The sequence below is a fragment of the Macrobrachium rosenbergii genome, chromosome 5 (assembly GCF_040412425.1).
Source record: "Macrobrachium rosenbergii isolate ZJJX-2024 chromosome 5, ASM4041242v1, whole genome shotgun sequence".
Lineage (NCBI taxonomy): Eukaryota > Metazoa > Arthropoda > Malacostraca > Decapoda > Palaemonidae > Macrobrachium > Macrobrachium rosenbergii.
This window is the reverse complement of record NC_089745.1, coordinates 16,476,702-16,497,276: the sequence shown is the minus strand read 5'-3', so window position 1 is coordinate 16,497,276 and position 20,575 is coordinate 16,476,702. Positions and strand designations below refer to the sequence as shown.

The 20,575-nt window shown below is 37.5% G+C and overlaps 1 long non-coding RNA gene across 1 annotated transcript in view; it reads left to right on the top strand.

Annotated features, from left to right (window-relative positions):
- The window catches only part of LOC136838542 (uncharacterized), a 228,987-nt gene that overhangs the window by 143,287 nt on the left and 65,125 nt on the right, over positions 1-20,575 (top strand). The window contains exon 3 of the long non-coding RNA XR_010853029.1: positions 6,812-6,865. This is a non-coding gene — a long non-coding RNA (uncharacterized lncRNA). The remainder of the gene's footprint in view (positions 1-6,811; positions 6,866-20,575) is intronic.

Here is a 20,575-nt window from a genome sequence, read left to right as displayed (position 1 = left end):
AAGATGCAGTTGATGACGAGGAACCGGGGAAGGGCCGTGAAGGGTAGTTTAGGCAGAAATTAGTTCTGCATGTAAAGGGAGTACTGATGGGGGTCTTTATGTGCAAAATAGCAGCAACTAAATTCTCTCTCTCTCTCTCTCTCTCTCTCTCTCTCTCTCTCATAATGTATATATATAATATATATGTGTGTGTAAAATATATTTACACATACATATACGTATATAATTATACATATATATATATATATATATATATATATATATATATATATATATATATATATATATATATATATGATTACATATATACTTACATACATACATACATACATACAAGGACTGTTCCTTTAATTGGACTTGAACAATGCCAAGCTTCACTTCACATCACTATGTTGAAGGCATTTTGTAAAGACAGCTGTCAACCACATCAACACAAAGGTTCCCGACTTAATCTTTAATGTAAAATTCTTTGAGATAGAGGAAAAAAAACAATTTCCATTCTGTTTTAATCAGGAAAAAATGATTTACATGTGAGTGTTCATTTTGATGAATAAAGAGGGAATGAAGTGTTTGGTAGAGTGGTATTACTTAATCTTCTTAATTTTCTTTTGTAACTCGGCTTAAATGGAATGAATTGAAGTATGCGAATGGCGCGTTGTAACTGTTACGACTTATATGATATTCTTTTTATTTTTTTGTTGTTTGTTTTTTTGGTTTTTGGTGTATTAGCGAAAAGATCCCCTGATCTTTTTTTTTTTTTTTTTTTTTTTTTTTTGCTTCAGTGATTGTGCTGTTTTTGTTTATACTGCACGTCTCCTTTTTGTATTTTATGGCGGAATTTTTATAAGCTTTACGCGTATCTAGTGAGGAAAGTGTGGTAATTCAGTCTGCTCTCGCTGATGCTGGCCGCGAGTTCGAATCTCCGACCTTCCAATGAAGAATAAGAGGACTTTGTTTCTGGTGATAGAAATTCATTTCTCGATATAATGTGGTTCGGATTCCACAATAAGCTTTAGGTCCCATTGCTAGGTAACCAGTTGGTTCTTAGCCACGTAAAATAAATCTAATCCTTCGGGCCAGCCGTAGGAGAGCTGTTAACTAGCTCAGTGGTCTGGTTAAACTAAGGTATACTTAACTTTTTTTGCTCTCTCTGAATCTTTACCTAGGGAATATGGCTTTCTTTTCAGACTATACGCGCATGCTGTCAGCTGACACAATTTGTATTCATATCACCTTTTAGAGACAGTATTATTATTACTGTTAGGATACATTTGACACAGTGTTTATACCAACAAATCCTCTTATTCTACTCCTTTTAGGATTTCATTCACTGCTTCCTGAAAAGATCCGATTCTCTCTCTCTCTCTCTCTCTCTCTCTCTCTCTCTCTCTCTCTCTCTCTCTCTCTCTCTCTCTCTCTCTCTCATTTCTTTTCTCCGGAATCACTGTTGAATACTTGGTCCACTGTGCAACCCAGTGGAGCAGCCCTTTAAGTTTTGCCAAATAATAAAACGAACAATTGTTGTGAGATAAATTACAGTAGAAATAAGGTTGACAATATAGATACTATTACAAAAGAAAACAGACAACAATGATGGCGTATCCAAAGGGAGAGTTAAGTAGAAGTAACCAAAAGAAAATGCGAAACCGAAAGTTAACAAGTCAGACTGAACAACAACGAAAACAGTTATAACAATTAAGAAAACGAGGATGAAATTTAACCAGTAATGGGACGTTGAGATGAGAGAGGGGAATCTTGGTGCATCACATCAGTGGGTTGACAGAGAATGAGGTTTAAAGACACCAGTCTATGCAGTTCTGCAACGCTAGTTGCTCCTGCAACTTACAGTCTTCCCGAATAGCTTTAAGGACCATAGTGTTCTCAAAAGACTTGCAGTGAACAGCTAATACACTCAGTAAGAAGAATGACTGCAGAAGTAAAGCACTTAAGTGTCCTAGTCGCAACTGCGGATTATTACCCACAAGGCCTTATTTACCGTGACTGCTTAAATTAGCGCCTATTACGATGGCAAAAGATTCTGCGAATGGATCTCGAATGCACATTGCAGCTTTCTACCAGCAAACATGCTTTATGTTGCCAGAAAGCTCATACGGAGATGTCGGCTCCGCTCTCCAAAGAAGTTTCCTTTCACGGAATTGTTCTTGACTGGGTCGTTTTTGTTGCCCATAAATTTACTATGTTCAAAGCACTCTACCCCAAAACAAAATAATATCTGTGAGTTTACACTTTCTTTAGATCTAAGCATAATTTCCATGAATGAAAACCAATCAGTGACTCACACACGGACACTTTAGACTATTTGCTTCTGTAACGTAAGTAATTATAGAATGGTTATTCGAAATAACACGGCCACATATGACATTATCAGAAAATCTCAAAGACAGTCGTCTTAATCATTAACTGCCTTAGGCAGAGTAGAGTATTAGTACTTCGTATTGTCATTTTCTCCTTTAAAGAAGATGAATATCTAATTAGCTATAAGTCATGATGTAGAAAATTAAAGCAACGATGTGTTTGTCTTATTCCAGTTCCATTTAGTCATTATTTTTGTAGTGGTATAATATCCAAATCTAAAGGTTCTATATGTAGATGAGATGATAATGAACGGCAGAGGGAGGTGGTTTGGACATGTCCTTCGCCCAACCCAGGGAGAACAGTACGTGATAGTGTCAACTGGGCTTCTGTAGGCACCAGGAGAGTTGGAGAACCTAGACCTAGAACCTTAATTACGTTCTATATAGGGCAGACCCCGTAAAGAGGGTTAGTGCCGTCAGTGTACCTCATGCTGTGTACTGTACTAGGCATTACTAAGGTTCTTTGCGGCGTACCTTCGGCCCCTAGCTGCAACCCTTATCATTGCTTTTACTGTACCTCCGTTCATATTCTCTTATCTTTCTTTCCACCCTCTTCTATTAGTTGTTTCATAGTGCAGCTGCGAGGTTTTCCTCCTGTTGCACCTTTAAAACCTTTTCACTCAATTTCCCTTTGAGAGCGGAGTGACCTCATAGGTCCGAACGCTTGGCCTTTGGCCTAAATTCTATCCATCATCATCATCATCATCATCATCATATATGACAGAGGAACGTATTAGACGATGAAAAGGTACAAAAGTACAGTAGTAGCTAAGGACAACTTGCCAGCAACGAGAAAGCCTGGCTAATAAAGAAGCGAATGCGACGCCGAGTCTCTCTCCAAGAGGAGAGGTGTCGCCTTTCAGGTGAAATGAAAACCTTCGTAAGAAGAGAGATGTGGTAAAGGATCCCAGGAAACAGAATCGTCTTTTTACCCTCGTGTTGTGATTGGTTTTGGTTCAGCCGTAATCAATAATGACTTTGTTTCCTCGCCTTAGACCTTTATTTGCTTTGTAAGAGAGGAGTCGACGTACGTAAGAACGGGCTATACTGAATTCATGTTTTCCCCTTTATTCACTTATTTTAAATTTCATAGTTTCAGTTGTTTCATAGTCTGCTCTCTCCTCTTCTTCTAGTATTCATTCTAGCATTCGAATGATGACAAAGGATGCGATAATATTCTCTCTCTCTCTCTCTCTCTCTCTCTCTCTCTCTCTCTCTCTCTCTCTCTCTCAATTTTTCATTTTTAATCCTTTCTCACAGTTCTTTCAGCCTAGTTTCTTAGTTTAAAAGGCCTAAGTTCGAATCCTGGTCTGGCAGGAGAATTTCTTATGCGGAATAAGCTTTTTGGTGTAAGTTATTTTAAGGTAAAGTGAATTTGATATTGATGGGAGCGCTTGTGACGTAATATTCGAGAGGATATAAAAAGTCACATGTGAAGTAGAGACAAAACTATGGGATTATATATATATATATATATATATATATATATATATATATATATATATATATATATATATATATATATATATATATATATATATATATATATATATATATACACACACACACTTGTATGTATATAGATAGATAGATGTTGGGGTGTGTGTATATGTACGTTTAAGGTTCCAGAAGCACAGTAGTTAGCTGCCTATTCGTGATATAACAGAGTTCTGTCCCAGGGGCAAGAAATTTTTCTTGGCTCTTTGCTTGTAAAATTCATCGTGCACATGTTGAGCTTAGCTGGAAATTAGTAACCAGATGGTCAGTTAGCTGTGGTGGGTTGCACCTACGATGGAGATGTTGACGTGGTAGCAACCTCATGCCAAAAAGATTTGCATAAGCCAGAAAGATGAACATTCTCTGTAGTGATTACTGTAAGTGAAAAAATCACACGCACACATATCTATATATATATATATATATATATATGTGTGTGTGTGTATATATATATATATACACATATATATATGTAAATTGTTTTCTTAATCCATTTCCCCTACCATGGGCGGCTCCACAGAAAAGCAAGGCAGTGAACGCTGCTGCATTTCAATTTAATGCCTGAATTTCAGTTTTTATTCTTAATTCAATTTTTCTCACAGCATTTTCTCCTCACTATCCCCTGTCAGTACTCCATCACCTTCAACCATCAGCTATTCGACTCTCCCTATTTACAATCACGGAGACATTACAAACCCTTCGCTTCGATCATAAAATTTTTTTTTTTTTTTTTTTGCCATCCACCTTCAGCACCCCCTACATTGCCTCTATTAATTATGTCATAAGCGGATTTTAGGTCCATATACGCCATGCATAGCTTTTTCCATTTACTTTCAGCCTCCTACCCTAGCAGTCAGTTATAAACTGACACTCTTCTAGCTACAAAAACAAACTGTTCTTCCTCTGTCAGTATTTCCATGAGCCCTTTTAGCATTCATTGTTCCCCTCCATGATTTCTATTTGTCCTCGTAATCGTACTCTTATTTAATTATACTCTCCTCTTGCAAATGTGTTCAACTCTTTCAAAAGTTTCTGCAGTTTCTTTTAACTAAACCCCAATCAGTTCCTAATTATCTGCAAACATCATTCATTTGACATTTCATTCAGAAGGCACTGCCCCATTTCATATTCCACAACTTTGCACCTTTGTCCGAAGCCTTTCCTCTGACCTCTCGCATCACTCCATTCGCAAAATTTCTGAGCAGGTATGGAAACATTATTACGCTTTTCTCAGACCCTCCCGTGTATGTGGTTCGCTTCCTCCATACAAATTGATAGTCAGTACCAAATATCCTCAGCATCCTCCACATTGCCTTCAGCAATTCTTCCATAAAGCTTCTGTAGGTCCTTATGTGCTTTACACTTTCAAGGTTCTGACATTTCTCTTTGATAACAATTTCTTGATCACACACACACACACACACACACACACACACACACACACACTGTTATTGTTGTCGAAACTCAAACTGCTCTTTCCCTGTCAGTCCTACTGTCATCTGTCTTACTTTCTCCGTAAAAATCCTAATTATGCCCCTATAATCTTTGCAGTCGTCACTGCCATCTTCACCCTTATATAAAATATTAAGAGGAACAAATTATTCTCCTTTCCGTTATTTCAAAACCTTTCTGTCATGCAGGCATGTCTTGGCAATCCTGATTAGCCACTCAGTCACTCCTCCATGTCCATACAACGGCACATCACATGTAGTTCCACCAGCCCTTGGTGTCTGTCTTTCCTTCAACCCTTTTCTTGCCAGTCACCTCCACTGTCATTCTCAAACTTCCAATAGCCCCTCATTCTTGTGTCATTCAGCTCTGCATCTCTTTATTAACCACATTCAACAAGTCTGAAAATTAATCATGTGAATCAGGATTGCATTCACTTCATGAACCATCCTTCACCACTAATAGCAGAAGCAGAAAGTGTAACACTAAGCTCACTACCACAAACAACCTCATTTTTTCGTTCACAAACGTTTGCTTTAAATCTCTTCCTCCCCTTCTGTACTCATAAACACCCTACTGACTATGAAACCCCTTTCAATTTGCTCATATGCGCCATATTCCTCTGAGGCTTTAAAGTTAGCCTTTTTTAGTCCCTTTTCCCCCATATAGCCTATGCTCCTCTCACTTCTTTGTACTCACATTCACTAGTCTTAATTACTTTTCCAGCCACATTTTCACCCCCTTTCCTCCCCAAAGTAAACTTGTATCAATCTTGGTCCCTCCCCGTGCCCTTTACTTTTTCCTTAACATGTTTTGAATATTCTCCTATGATAACCAAGTATTTCCAACACCATGCATATGCATATATATATATATATATATATATATATATATATATATATGTATCTATATATGTGTGTATGTATGTATGTATACTGAATTTGTTCGTTTCGTAAATACGGATGATAAAACCATCTTCCCTAATCGTTGTGACACTCAATAAGAAAAATCAAGTAAATCCGAAGGGCAGTGTGGGAGGCAGGCAATCTAATTCTTCCTTCTGCCTTATCAGCTCGAGAAAAGTAATTACCCCTGCGTTTATGAGCCTTCGCTTAATGGAACCTTAATGTTGTCTTATTGCAATACAGATCAGCTCATCATTATCTGTAAACAGGTAGTGAGGAGCAAGGCAGGAGGTTCCTGATGTTTTGTTTTGCTTTTCGTTTTGTTCTGTTCTGTTCTTAGAGCTGACGCGAGTTATTCCATGTAATTGGTATTTCACACGTTATCAACAAATTAGATTTGAAGCTACGTCAGCCCGAGGGTTGACTGCATTTATAAAAAGCTAACGCGAAGCATTCTAACCACTTTTCTATTGTAGAGCGTACAGAGAAAACATTTATTTAAAACCTGTGTTAATGCTCCCTTTACTTCTTTGTGACAGAATTGTCGTCAGTAGTTTAAAACTGCATCTACTCTTCTTTTTTCAGGGCTGCTCAAAACTTCCAGAATTTGGGATTAACGCCAGGCACTCAGTTTTGAAGGTAAATATTCATACTCTCCCTTTCGGTTCAATATGCAGCTCATCCCCTTTCACAGTGATTACTGAAAGATGGTAAAAGAATGCAGAAATTTAGCTTAATTGTAAGTTGCAGTCAGTTGACGGAAGTAAAGATCATGAGTATTAGTCAACAGTAGGTATCAGTGGGAGTTAGATAAGTGACAGGATTCTGAATTTGCAGTTGGTCAGTTTACCAACTTTTAAAAAGCTGGTAAACTGGTTGACTGGTAGTCAACATAACACACACACACACACACACACACACACCGGATAGTTGTGCCCTTCTGACGCTAACCCTGTATTTATAGAGGAAAAACATTTGTGGTTTATATGTGTATATATATATATATATATATATATATATATATATATATATATATATATATATATATATATATATATATATATATATATATATATATATATATATATATATATATATATATATATATATATATATATATATATATATATATATATATATATATATATATATATATATATACACACACACAGTATATAAATTATTTGTATAAATTTCTCTATTATGTATCAGTTCGTCACCAAGGTAACCACATAGTGTATTATTTATCTACATACACTCGACAGCATCTTTCGAATAGGCGTTTGCTTGTCTTATCCCATTCATAATGTTTCTGGCACCTTGAAGTATACCAGTCTTTTGTATAATACTTGTGGTTGAATTTGCAACACCTTATGTGTATATAGCTCGGATTTGGACCGAAATCCCTCTCCGTTAATTTTATGACAGTTTCTACTGGACAAATGTATCTCGAAAGCCTGAAACCAGTATTTCACTGCATGTAGAATGTTCACTTCAGTGTTTGCTTATGTGTTCCGGAATTGCACTCAATCAAGACTCTCCCAGAATAGCTTTCTGATCGTGTTGAATGTCGACTTAATTGAAAAAGTAAAAAAAAAAAATAAAAAAAACTTAGGTACCAGTTATTCATTAACAGTTTTTGTTAGTATATAAGTTTTTTTTTTTTATTAAACTCGACTGTCATTGATTCATTGAACATTCTTATTTATTTCCGTTATTATTAGTCCACGGATATAATAAACTCGAAGTTCATCGGTGTCGTTGTAACAGAACTTGAGGATTTTTCCTCTACCTTTTTAAACCCTTTGTTAGAGCAAGTGCAGCATGAACCAGGGACCATTCTCCTGTTGTGTTTTAAACATTGATCGTTCAGTATTTTGGTTTTCATTTATTTGTAGTCATGGGGATGATCATGACTATCGAATATTTGGCAAACGCCCAATTCCTGGAAACATTGAAGTCGTGTAGATATTCCATTGCCAATGAGAAAAATCGAAAACGAGGATATAAAATTTTATCATCATGGATGGAGAACCCACCAGGTGATGCATTAGAAGTCTTTCAAAACGGCACCCGTTTCAGACGTGCATAAAGCTTCATGAAGGACAATAAACAGAAAAGCCCATCTGTGTCTGTACGATTAAGATATAATTCGTGCAGGGATATGCACCGAGCATCCTCTCGTCCTTCTGCGTCACCAAAAGTCGTCGAGATAAATCTTGTCTGACGTCCACTCGAGACGTTATAGCTCCGGCGGATGTTTTCATCTCTGTTATTGTTCTGTTTGTTTTCTGTAGATGGCGAGATATGCGAAAAACAATTTGCAGCTGTTCTGTTCGATGATAATACCCGGATGTGGGGATTTACATATATTGCGTTCTGATGCAAATGGGGATCTCACTCATTACCCCCTGTGCCATATGGACCGACGCTCCTTCCTCCTCCTGGTCTTCTCCTGTGTTTCTCTTCATTTTCGTGGTGTTTCTTTCCCTTATCCTCGTCGTCTCCTTTCTCTTCTTGTACCATCCAGGTTTCCAGCGCTCTCTCTCTCTCTCGCTCTCCCTTTCTCAGATGGTGCTTATATCTGCTAAGTAAGCTTTCGGACCAACACTTGCAAAAGAATACAACAAACACAAGGCAAGAATTTTTCTATTTTATTCCTTGTAAGATTCCGAGAAGATTCCTAATAATCACCGCAAAGTTAATGCTAATTAAAACGTCTTCTGTGCTTTGGAGACTTAATTAATTTCAGCCGTGACTAAGATGCCAGAAGTTTTTTTTGAACTCCTCTTTACGACATCGTGAATTCTTGTTGTCATTTGAAGGGGCAGGACTCCTAATATCAAGATATTATTCAGTTGTGGCTGTAAACGAAATAGGGTCGATTTACAGAGTCCTTTTCTTGTTTGATTGTTGCAAGAACAGAAGTTACAGTTATTTTACAGATATTTAACGATAGTGAGTTCTGTTATGGCGATGACTGCTTTATTTCTTTGCCCTGTAAACACCATAGTCAACAGTTCTGTTTATTATTGGTAAGCCGTCATTGCTACCGGCTCCCTAGGTGGCGTCGCGACCATGGTCTTTCTTAGATCATGGTCTTTCTTAGACCATGGTCCTTCTTAGATCATGGTCTTTCTTAGATCATGGTCTTTCTTGGATCATGGTCTTTCTTAGATCATGGTCTTTCTTAGACCATGGTCTTTCTTGGATCATGGTCTTTCTTGGATCATGGTCTTTCTTAGATCATGGTCTTTCTTAGACTATGGTCTTTCTTAGATCATGGTCTTTCTTAGACCATGGTCTTTCTTGGATCATGGTCTTTCTTGGATCACGGTCTTTCTTAGACCATGGTCGCGACTACGGAAGATCCCACAAGGATGCTGGTAAGTTCCAGAGATTAGATCTGCCCTCTGGACCTTGGATGCCAGCTGCTGCCTACGGCGAGTCATCTGTATCGTTCGTTGATGACAGGTTGCGGGTTGAAACTCGGTAGCTTACCTGTATACAGCTATAAATGTATAGAACAACATCGTTTGTTATTTGGATAAGGCTCCGTGTTTGTTTTTCTTAGCAGATGATAACATATATTTGAATATAAATTATATATATATATATATATATATATATATATATATATATATATATATATATATATATATATATATATATATATATATATATATACTGTATATACATATAAATATGTGTATATATACATATATATACACTGTACATATAAATATATATATATAATATATATATATATATATATATATATATATATATATATATATATATGAGAGAGAATTGTTTTATGGCATTTCTTCATAGGCTAAAGCAAAACCCATCCGTTCGGCAGATTACAGAAAGAATTGTATTTTTCAACACAAAAGTAATGAAGGCTACGTCCGCGGACACTCGTTCATGGTCTCAGAAGACTCAGAAGCTCTATAAATGCGTGTGTTGTTTTGTGGGCGGGGGCGGTTGTCTATGCTGCTACAAAATTTACACGCCTTTTGCTTTAACTCACGTCAGAGCTGAAAAGGACTACTTACTGATTGGAAATTGAAGTCAGTAGTTGACTGAGGGCATAACTTTCGCCATGATTTCAAAAAATCAAGATGTACACACACTCGTTTTGATGTTATATTTTGACGAGCAACAACCTGCTGAATTTCAACTCTCTCTCTCTCTCTCTCTCTCTCTCTCTCTCTCTCTCTCTCTCTCTCTCTCTCTCTGAAACAGAACGTGTTGATTTTGAGTTTCTTAATTCGGGGAACTTAGTTCGTAAATAAGGATTAGCATACGATCTTAGAATAACGATAATTGAAGAAGTGATATACTCAAGAATATTCACATTATGGGCGCATCACCTGTTTACAATATTTTGTGTAATGAAGCTGTCTTATTGCCGTCGTTCCAGTAGAAGAAAGCTTATATATAGATAAATAAACGTATCCAAACGTTAGATTTTGCCAGTAGAAGTCCAAATGTCAGCTGATCTCTTGAGTGGGTCGAAGTTAGTGATTTGAATATCTGAACGATCTTTTCACCATGATGTTGTAATGACTGCATCCCTTAATACCTTGGATTTTGTGTCAAGGCCTAGTACGTAGTGTAATGCCTATTGATTTTCATATAATTCTGCAAATTCAAATCCACCCACTGCAATTGGCAGCACGACAGCTATACTACAGTAAACGTGGATGAGAGAGTGCAGCGTCTACTTAATATGAAAACCCTACTGACCAAGACTAAATAGTTTGTTTAAGAGAAAAACTTTCAATCACGAGAGCTCATATATGTTGTAAAGGGTTCACAATAATATAACTGTTAAAGGCTCGAGTAAAACTTTATAAAAGCTTTCGAATCCTCCTCTGGGTTCATCTTCAGTCAGAATGCCTGAAGATGAACCCAGAGAAGGGTTCGAAAGCTTTTATAAAATTCTACTCGAGCCTTTAACAATTATATTATTGTGGACCCTTTAGAACAATGGTTTGTTGTTAGCACTGAACTGTTAACTCGTGTTTTAGGTGTCTTGCAAAAACTCTTCTAGTTAGTTTTAAAGAGGCATTATATCATTTTTCCTTGGCAGGGTCGGTCGATCTTTTTTACTATGTCATTAGAAAAAGGTACCGGTGACTTATTTCGAAAGTGAAATATGCAAAAATTGGCACTGTACCATAATCAGTGATAATTTATCCACTCTTAACGTGATAGGTTTGGGATGTTGGCTTCATTGCCTGCTCGCGATAGTCTAAGACCCCTGGAAGAATATATGGATCTAATTGCATTCTAGATGGTGGATGTTTACTGGGTTGGTCTTGGCAAAGAAACTGTGTCTTTAACTAAAACAGTAGATTACACACTCCTGTTACATTTGCAGACGTCTCGGATATGACCGAAGTGATCTCATACGTACATTATATGAAATCACCCCTAAAAATTCTTGGTAAATCTTATTCTTCCTAATGAATCCTTTGTTGACATCTAAAGAGAACTCCTGACAATGAAATTCAAAAGTTTCTCAAGCAAGGAAAAGCCTCGATGAGTTTAAATACTAATGACCACACACTTAACAACATTCACGAGGTCGTGGCGGTGACGTCAGAAGAATTACTCTGCTCTTTGTTACGAATCGCATGTGGACAGGATGCGACAAGTTGTCGGTCGCTCCGACGTTTCGACATGTCCTGAGTACAAGTTCATAAGTCAGCCGTAGTGTTTCCGCTCCCGGTATGTTGCGATAGAGCAGGTGTCGTCTTCCATTTTCTAAAGATGAATTTAATTAGTAAATACATTTTCTTCGTAAGTATGTCTGTCGGGGATCTGCGGCAATTCTTAGACTATTTTTGTCCAGCTGGGTAATGTCACCTCGTAATGTGATGGTTGCCAGGTTGTCATTATTGTCATCAGCATCTTGCTGTCGGGAGGATCAAAAGATAAAGAAACCTTTAGATGTATTTAGATGAGATTCTGAATGTTAAAGAGTCTCTCTCTCTCTCTCTCTCTTTCTCTCTCTCTCTCTTGTAGCCTGGGTGGTAGGGAGTCTAGCTCACAACTGGAAGACCTGTGTTCGAATCCAGCACCGTACGGGGAGGGAAAGATGAAAGTTTTTCCGAAAAGTCAGCGTGCCTGTGTTGACCTAATCGGTGAATTATGTACCTAGGTGTTAGACGACACTCGTGGTTTGCAGCTTGGGTCGAGGGGGAGAAAGAACGAAAAAGAGAGGAAGCCAAACATGAATGTTCATGGGTCTGTCAAAATGAGTACAATCTAAACGGGAGGGCCTCGACGAGGTAATCCTCATTCTACTGGGGTTAAACCATTTATTAGGTGCATATTAGTCTCTCTCTCTCTCTCTCTCTCTCTCTCTCTCTCTCTCTCTCTCTCTCTCTCTCTCTCTCTCTCTCTCTCAAACAATTGAACATTAGTGCGCTTGTATTTACATGTCAGATGTAACCAACCACATATGTATTTACTGCTTAATACAATGCATTACCCAGTAATAGCGTATATTTTATACGTTCATAAATTTACTTGGTGCACCGTAGGCATTACTTAAGGTTCTTTGTAGCGTCCCTTCGGCCCCTAGCTGCAACCTCTTTCATTCCTTTTACTGTACCTCCGCTCATATTCTCTTTCTTCTATCTGATTATTCACCCTGTCTAACAATTTTTTCATGGTGCAACTGCGAGGTTTTCCTTCTGTTACACCTGTCGAACCTTCTAACTGTCAGTTTCTCTTTCAGCGCTGAATGACCTCATAGGTCCCAGCGGTTGACCTTTGGCCTAAATTCTCTATTCCAATTCTAGTTCCAATACCTCCCCACGGTAAGGTACAGGCCATTGTGAATTACGCTTCAGATACTAACTATTAATGTAAAGATTGAATTTAATTACATACCGATTGAGAGAGAGAGAGAGAGAGAGAGAGAGAGAGAGAGAGAATACCTATAGATGCATCCAAGACATTAGGCTTTTCAGTAATTTGCCCTAAGACCTAAGAGATGTCATGCTTGTCTCACAGGTGATAGATTCGGATTCAAGTCCCGGTAGAGGAAGGATAGAGCTGAGCTCCTTTAATTGAAGGGGATGTGACTGTAGACTTAAGCAACACATTGGATATTGTATTTTATAATCGACTTCAAACTTGTGTTTTGCCGATTGGTTTATATATATATATATATATATATATATCTGTATATGTACATATATAGACCTATATGCGTAAATATGTATACTTAACAATATACTTTTTTCTAACACACCTGCTGATCGAAGCTCCACCCACCTCTGTTTAAAGTTGGCCAATATTTTTCTTTTAATTAGTATTCTAATTTTTTTTGGAAAAAGGCTAATTTGTCATAACAGAATACAGGAATTTCATTTCCCACAACTATTTAGTAATTCATTGTAGATTTATTAACTTAAAATTCATTTTAAAAGTCAACCCGAACGATTTTGTTTATCTTTTATCATTCTTATCAGCGACATCCATAGGATTCCGATGTAGGAATCAACAGGACAGACACTTCATTCCATCACTGATATTCCCATTCCCGTCGGGAGTATTGTTTCACTGACTACCCACAGAAAAGTCGTCCATTTTCCACTTTCCGCTGCACTAAATAAATGTTTTCGCATCTTGAAATTTCTGAATAGTGACGGTATCTATAGTTCCAGTTGTTCAGCTAATCCGTTAAGTTAGAAGAATCTAGGAAAAAATTCCTTTGGTTAATTAATAATTTTGTAATAAGCGCGTTGTCACTTAGTTCAGTGGCGTATCATGTAAAGAATTTTATAACTGTCGGTCGGGTGGAAATAGTGTGCGTACTTTCATCCTTAAGCTTAGGTACAGAGAGAGAGAGAGAGAGAGAGAGAGAGAGAGGACAGGCTATAGCCACGAGTTCACAGTCGAATTCTACAACATTTTTTTTATATTGGTGGATTAATGCGTAGTAGAATGGGAGCAGACTACGACCTTAGCAACCATAAACCAAGTATTTCATCACTCATCCACCCTCCAAAGTATGTATGTATGTATGTATGTATGTATATGTAGTAATTAACACCCTCACGTATGGAACATAAATAAATTTCTGACTCACATCGGAATCGAAACCAGGTCTTTTATTTGAATGGATAGGTGCTACCAACTGAACCACACAGTTGGTAGTGCCCTTACCTTTCAGTTGAAAGACATGGGTTCGATCCCGTTGTGAGTCAGAAATATATATATATATATATATATATATATATATATATATATATATATATATATATATATATATATATATATATATAGCACCAATCAGCGCCCTCACGTGTGGAACAGGAATAAAATTCTGGCTCACATCGGGATCGAACCAGGTCTTTCAATTGAAAGGCATGGGCGCTACCAACTGAGGCACACATTTGGTAGCGTCCTGCCTTTCAATTGAAAGACTGGGTTTGATCCTCGATGTGAGTCAGGAACACACACACACGCGCACATATATATATTTGTGTATACATACACACACACACATACACATACACACACACACACACACACATATATATATATATATATATATATATATATATATATATATATATATATATATATATATATATATGTATATATATATATATATATATACATACACGAATACACATTGTTCAGGCAGGCAAATCTCTTGTTATAACTTCATGCTGTCTAGCTTTCTAATTATTATGGCAAACTCATACGCACTGAAAATGCCTTTACAACGGCAAATTAATGGGGGTTTTACACTATCACGAACTACTACTCGTACCTGTAACTGTACTTTCACCAGACAGTGAGGACTCGGAAGTTATGAACACCGGATTAGAGTTCGTCTGTTTAAACCCAAGGACAAAGTTTCCCTGTTCATCCCTTCACGCAGGATATCGAAGGTTATCGTTTCCCTCTCCTCCGTTTGAACGAACAGGAATTTGAAGTTGTCTGAATTTCACTGAAAAACCATAACGTCAGTGAGAGGCGAATGTTTACCCCAGACCGTTTTTCTTTAACAATTTCTCAGCCCTGATCAGGAAATGCTCACTTCAAACATTTATCCGAGGTTCTCCTTTTCCATGTTATTTACTGGACGAGTTATGAAGACATATCGTATTGATCCGTCAGTTATTGAGAGAGAGAGAGAGAGAGAGAGTGTGTGTCATCTTCGCTCATGAGAGCAATTTTTTGTCTTTAAAGATGGCCCATTTGCGAGGATTCCGAGGGACCTTCCTCACCACTATTCATATGATTAGAAGGATCAGCCTTGTGATCACGACGCCCAACCCTCGACGCCCACTTTTGCACCCACCTACCTGGCTTTCCTGCCGCCCACATTTTTTTTCCTTAATGGCTTGCGTGCATAAATGAAGGAGGGGCAGAGTAAGGTTTTATTGCCGATCCCTCCATCATAGACATTTTTTATATCGTTTTTTTTTTTTTTTAGGTAAACGCTATGGTGATTTATTCAAAGCTTACGCGAGTCTCCCATGAAATGGAGGATTCGCATGACACTAAGACGAGATTATTAACGTTTCTGACGGTTTGATTCCGTTTGGAATTCGATGACAAATCAAGGAAGTCGTCTCTTGTTGCTCAGTGGAAATATGCAATGGATTTTTTTTTCAAACAATCATTTCCGGTGCCTCGAGTCATCTCTCGATGTTAACAGGAGAGAACTGTTCGTTTTCGTTAGGGTTTTGGGCAAATAAGAGAATGGGTGTCAAGCGGATCCCTTAGAATTAGCGAGATTATTATTATTATTATTATTATTTTGTCGGTCTGTTCTTTTTGGATGTATATGCATCATGCACAGTGTGTGTATATATATATATATATATATATATATATATATATATATATATATATATATATATATATATATATATATATATACATATATATATGTATATACATATATATATATATATATATATATATATATATATATATATATATATATATATATATATATATATATATATATATACTGTATATATAGTGATGTCCCTAACTCAACAGTAATTAGTTATGCCAGTTGATTCAAGTTTTTTCCCGGATATGTCTTAGTTTGAGTTTTCCTCAATTTGAAACCTATGTCCTTTAAAGAAGTGTCAAAATAAATGTTTTCACTTGAAGGCTATTAAAGACCTTTCTGTTCGTTAATGGCTAACTGGCACTGATTAAGGTCAGTTTTGTTTCTCCTGCACCAGCTCTAGTTTTACGCAGTAAGTGTAGCATTGTCAGAATGCTGTAAGCCTTGTAGCATTTTAAAGTTACCTCTAATCTCTATTGTATTTCCTCTCTAACCTCTCAAAGCTTTTTTTGCCCAAGAAATAAGCTACTTTTCAGTTTGTAGACGCAAGCGATTTCCCAGAGCGGACAAAATGTGCCTTAGAAATGAGCGATATTAAGCCACTCAGGTCAAGGTTGTGGCCTGACCAAGGTACCTTTCGACAGCAACCGATGCCTTTCAGCTATGTCAGTGATGCCATTTTGTTGACTTGTGGCCATAAGGAGCCCCACCCTTTTCAAACCTTACATTGAGAATGAATACATATTTGAAGGGTTGATTCAGGTAAGACTTTGACTGGGCTCAAACCAGACTGGAGTGTTAGTGACCCCATAACATGTGGGGTGAGTCAGAACAGAATACCACATTGCATTTCGTACAGACAGTAGCTCCATTGTGCCATAGTAATTGTGTTCAGCTCCAATGGTAACTGGATCTTACAAACATTGTTATGAACTCTGTCATGTTCCTGTTAGAAATGCTTTTAAACAGCAGTTATCTTTATTGGAACGCTTCCTAAAGATCACTGAACACTATTACACACACTATTATGAAATCAAATAACGTTTACCCCTTTTGATTTACTTCTTATGTATATCAGAAAATGCCATCAGACTTGATTGCTTCCCCGTTCTGAACCAGTGGCTCTCTTACTTATCCATTTTTTTTTACTCCTTTTTGCCCCTAAATGTGTCATTTTGGGTACTTAAGTATTCTGGCTCGTGTGGCTCTAGTGGTCTCGTGGCACGGTAGAGTTGTGACCCGATCGCCTTTGACTGCTGCTTTTGCTAGCCCTTGTTCAGGCCGATTGACCTTTCTTCCCCTTGTTTGAGATTAAGCCAGCCTTGTGCTGGCACGGGCTCTTGCTCCTAGAGCAGCCTTTAACCTGTCTTCCCCATGGTCGAAGTATATTTATACTTCGACCATGGTCTTCCCTTCCGCAGGTTTTCCTTGCTTTTATAGTCCTACATGTGGATTAAGGAAGACCAGAGCTCTCATTGGTACCAGAGCTCTCATTGGTCAAATTATTAGATTCAGGAGGGCAGACCTACAGTAGATCTAAGGGTTTCATTGGTCAGGAGTCTTCGAGTACATCCCCTAAGACAGCCCAGAGGTGGGGTTTCTCCTCGTCTTGTTGTGACCCTAGGTCATTAACAGCGGGGGTGAGTCAGGTTTGGAAAATGACGCTGGATGACCGTGAGTGGCGATGTTGTTAAACTCGGCGCCACTCCTTATTGTGAGGTACCTAATTATCACTGCAGGTGTGGGTCTCCCTCGGTCTTAGTAAACGACTTGTCCAAAGACACAGGGAAGGGGGAAGCAGTGGCGGCTGTCCTTTAAAGGGATTTAATACGTATTAGATAGAAAAGAGAAATCGGGGCAAGTCGGATAGGGGAAGATTATAATAGGGAAGAGCTCTTAAGCTGATCAATGAGTGTTCCATCGCCATCTTTATCTCATGCACGTGACCGTTAGTCAGCCATGGGTGTAAGTAACTATTTCTGTACGGTGATTTCTTTAATTTTCACTGCATGAATATGTCAGGGATGTCACAGTATATATATATATATATATATATATATATATATATATATATATATATATATATATATATATATATATATATATATATATATATATATATGTGTGTGTGTGTGTGTGTGTGTGTGTGTGTGTGTATGTATGTATGTATGTATGTGTTTAGATGGTGTTAATTTCATTATGTGTATTTGGTATTTTTAATCTATCGACTTTTGATGTTTTCAATGCCTCTGCTGTGTTCCTAGAATTCTAATATTAGTTCATAAGTAAAAAATATTTGTGATTTTTTAAACATTAAAATCATACAGTTTGTATTTTCAAATTCACTTCCGATTCTGATTTCTGTGCAACTGCGTGTCTAATAATAATAATAATAATAATAATAATAATAATAATAATAATAATAATAATAATAATAATTGGAAGAAAACTAGAATAACAAACGCATGAGAAAAAGAAACGGAATAAAGGAATCTGTAAAAAACCTGAAGAAGAAGAAGAAGAAGAAGAAGAAGAAGAAGAGGGGGTGAGGAGGAGGAGGAGGAGATATTTTATCGTAGGTGTTTATCCCCCCTGGAGGCATGCTTCTTGATCCGAGTACTGTCTTAAGTAAAGAGTAATTGTTAGAGGGAATCTCTACCCTCAGAGACCAAGTCACGGCGGGTGTCACATGGCCAGACGAAATCTTCAAGTACCCGCCAGTAAAGTCTGAGGACTTCATGATGCAGCTTTTTTATTCAGATTAAATGCATCTCAGGGGAGAGAGAGAGAGAGAGAGAGAGAGATAATTCAAAGATAGTGATTGTGGTTATCCATGTCGTAACGAAAGTTAGTCTTTGCAATTAAATTAGTATATCTCCACTTCCGTGATTGTCTTTGTGTGTGTGTGTGTGTATTTATACTATACTAATTGCCTGAGCGCTTTCAGAAATCTGTCGTAAGTCTACATAATCTAGCATCTCACATGGGAAGGTGTATTACCGCAAGGGCTCTAATTAAAGATGGAAATTTTCGCTGTTTCACCTGCTTTCCGATTCATTATGATCAGTGCCGAATGACAAGAGTCTTTCGAAATGAAATCTCATATACTTGAACTGTTCCCACATTCTTCACAAGTAGAAATTAATTTCTCGGATGGCAAGGTGCCACAGTACCTTAACAGAATCACTCGTAAACTGTCGTCCTTAGATCTCACGCAATTATCACTTGTAATTACCCACACCACGGGTAAATACCGCAGGGTATGTGAAGGTTTCGAAGAACTTCCTGAATATCTGATACAAAGAGAATTTCCTTGGAATTTCTCTACCTGCTGAGAGCATTCTGAGTACCTTACAAGTTCCTGTCGAATGAGATTCTGAATATTTAAGTAAACATTCAACCCACCACCTCCCGCTGATCAGTAATGTGATCACTTCATTCCTATTGCACTGTTTTAACTAAGCCGTTTGCGTGGGAGACACCTGCTTAAGAAGACTAAATTCCTTAGTTTTTTTTTTTTTTTTTTTTTTGGTTTGCTTCTGTCCCTCCCAAATAGCAGTCAGTTGCAATTAATTTTTGTTATACACTCCGTAATACCTGACGTTTTGCGATTGCCATCAGGTAATGTAAGATCTAAGAAGACGTTGTTCATTGGTTCTGCACAATGTGTCAGGACAGATTCACCTAGTCTAGTCTGCTAGTTTCAGTAAATTGGTCAAAATCTTTGAGTAAGGTTATTTGGGTCAAATTTGCCCCTTTATCGACTGGTAACTTTACGATAAACATTTATATTTCTTTCTATATAAAACTGGATAAATAAAACTCGTCCCCATTTATTGTAAAGAGTAAGATTAAGAGTATGAAATCGTTCTCAATCTTTATTGTAGTATTGCCAAAAGACGTCAAAAGATATCATCATTCTTAAGTTCTCCTGACATGAAATTAAAGAAGAAAATCCAAATTGGACTTACCAATTTTTAATAGATGTTTCAAAGAGTTGAGCACTCGCTCGCGAAATAACAATTCTCTTCAAAAAATTAGTTGATGCCTAAAAGGCTTCTTTTATTCACAGCACGGGGCATATTGCTAAGTCGAGATATTTCTCTGTTGCAAGTCAACAGGTTTTAGTCTTCTGTAAAAGAAAGCTAGTGTGCTGGCTTTGTCCGTCCGCACTTTTTCTGTCCGCCTTCAAATCTTAAAAACTAATGAGGCTAGAGGGCTGCAAATTGGTGTGTTGATCATCCTCCAATCATTAAACATACCAAATTGCAGCCCTTTAGCCTCCGTAGTTTTCATTTTATTTAAGGTTAAGTTAGTCATAATCGTGCATCTGCCAACGATATAGGAAAGGCCACCACCTTGCCGTGGTTAAAGTTTCCTGGGCCGCGGCTCATACAGCATTATACGGAAACCACCGAAAGATAGATCTATTTTCGGTGGCCTTGATTGTACGCTATACAGAAAGCTTTATTGCGCCAAAGAAATTTTGGCGCATTTTAGCTTTTCTT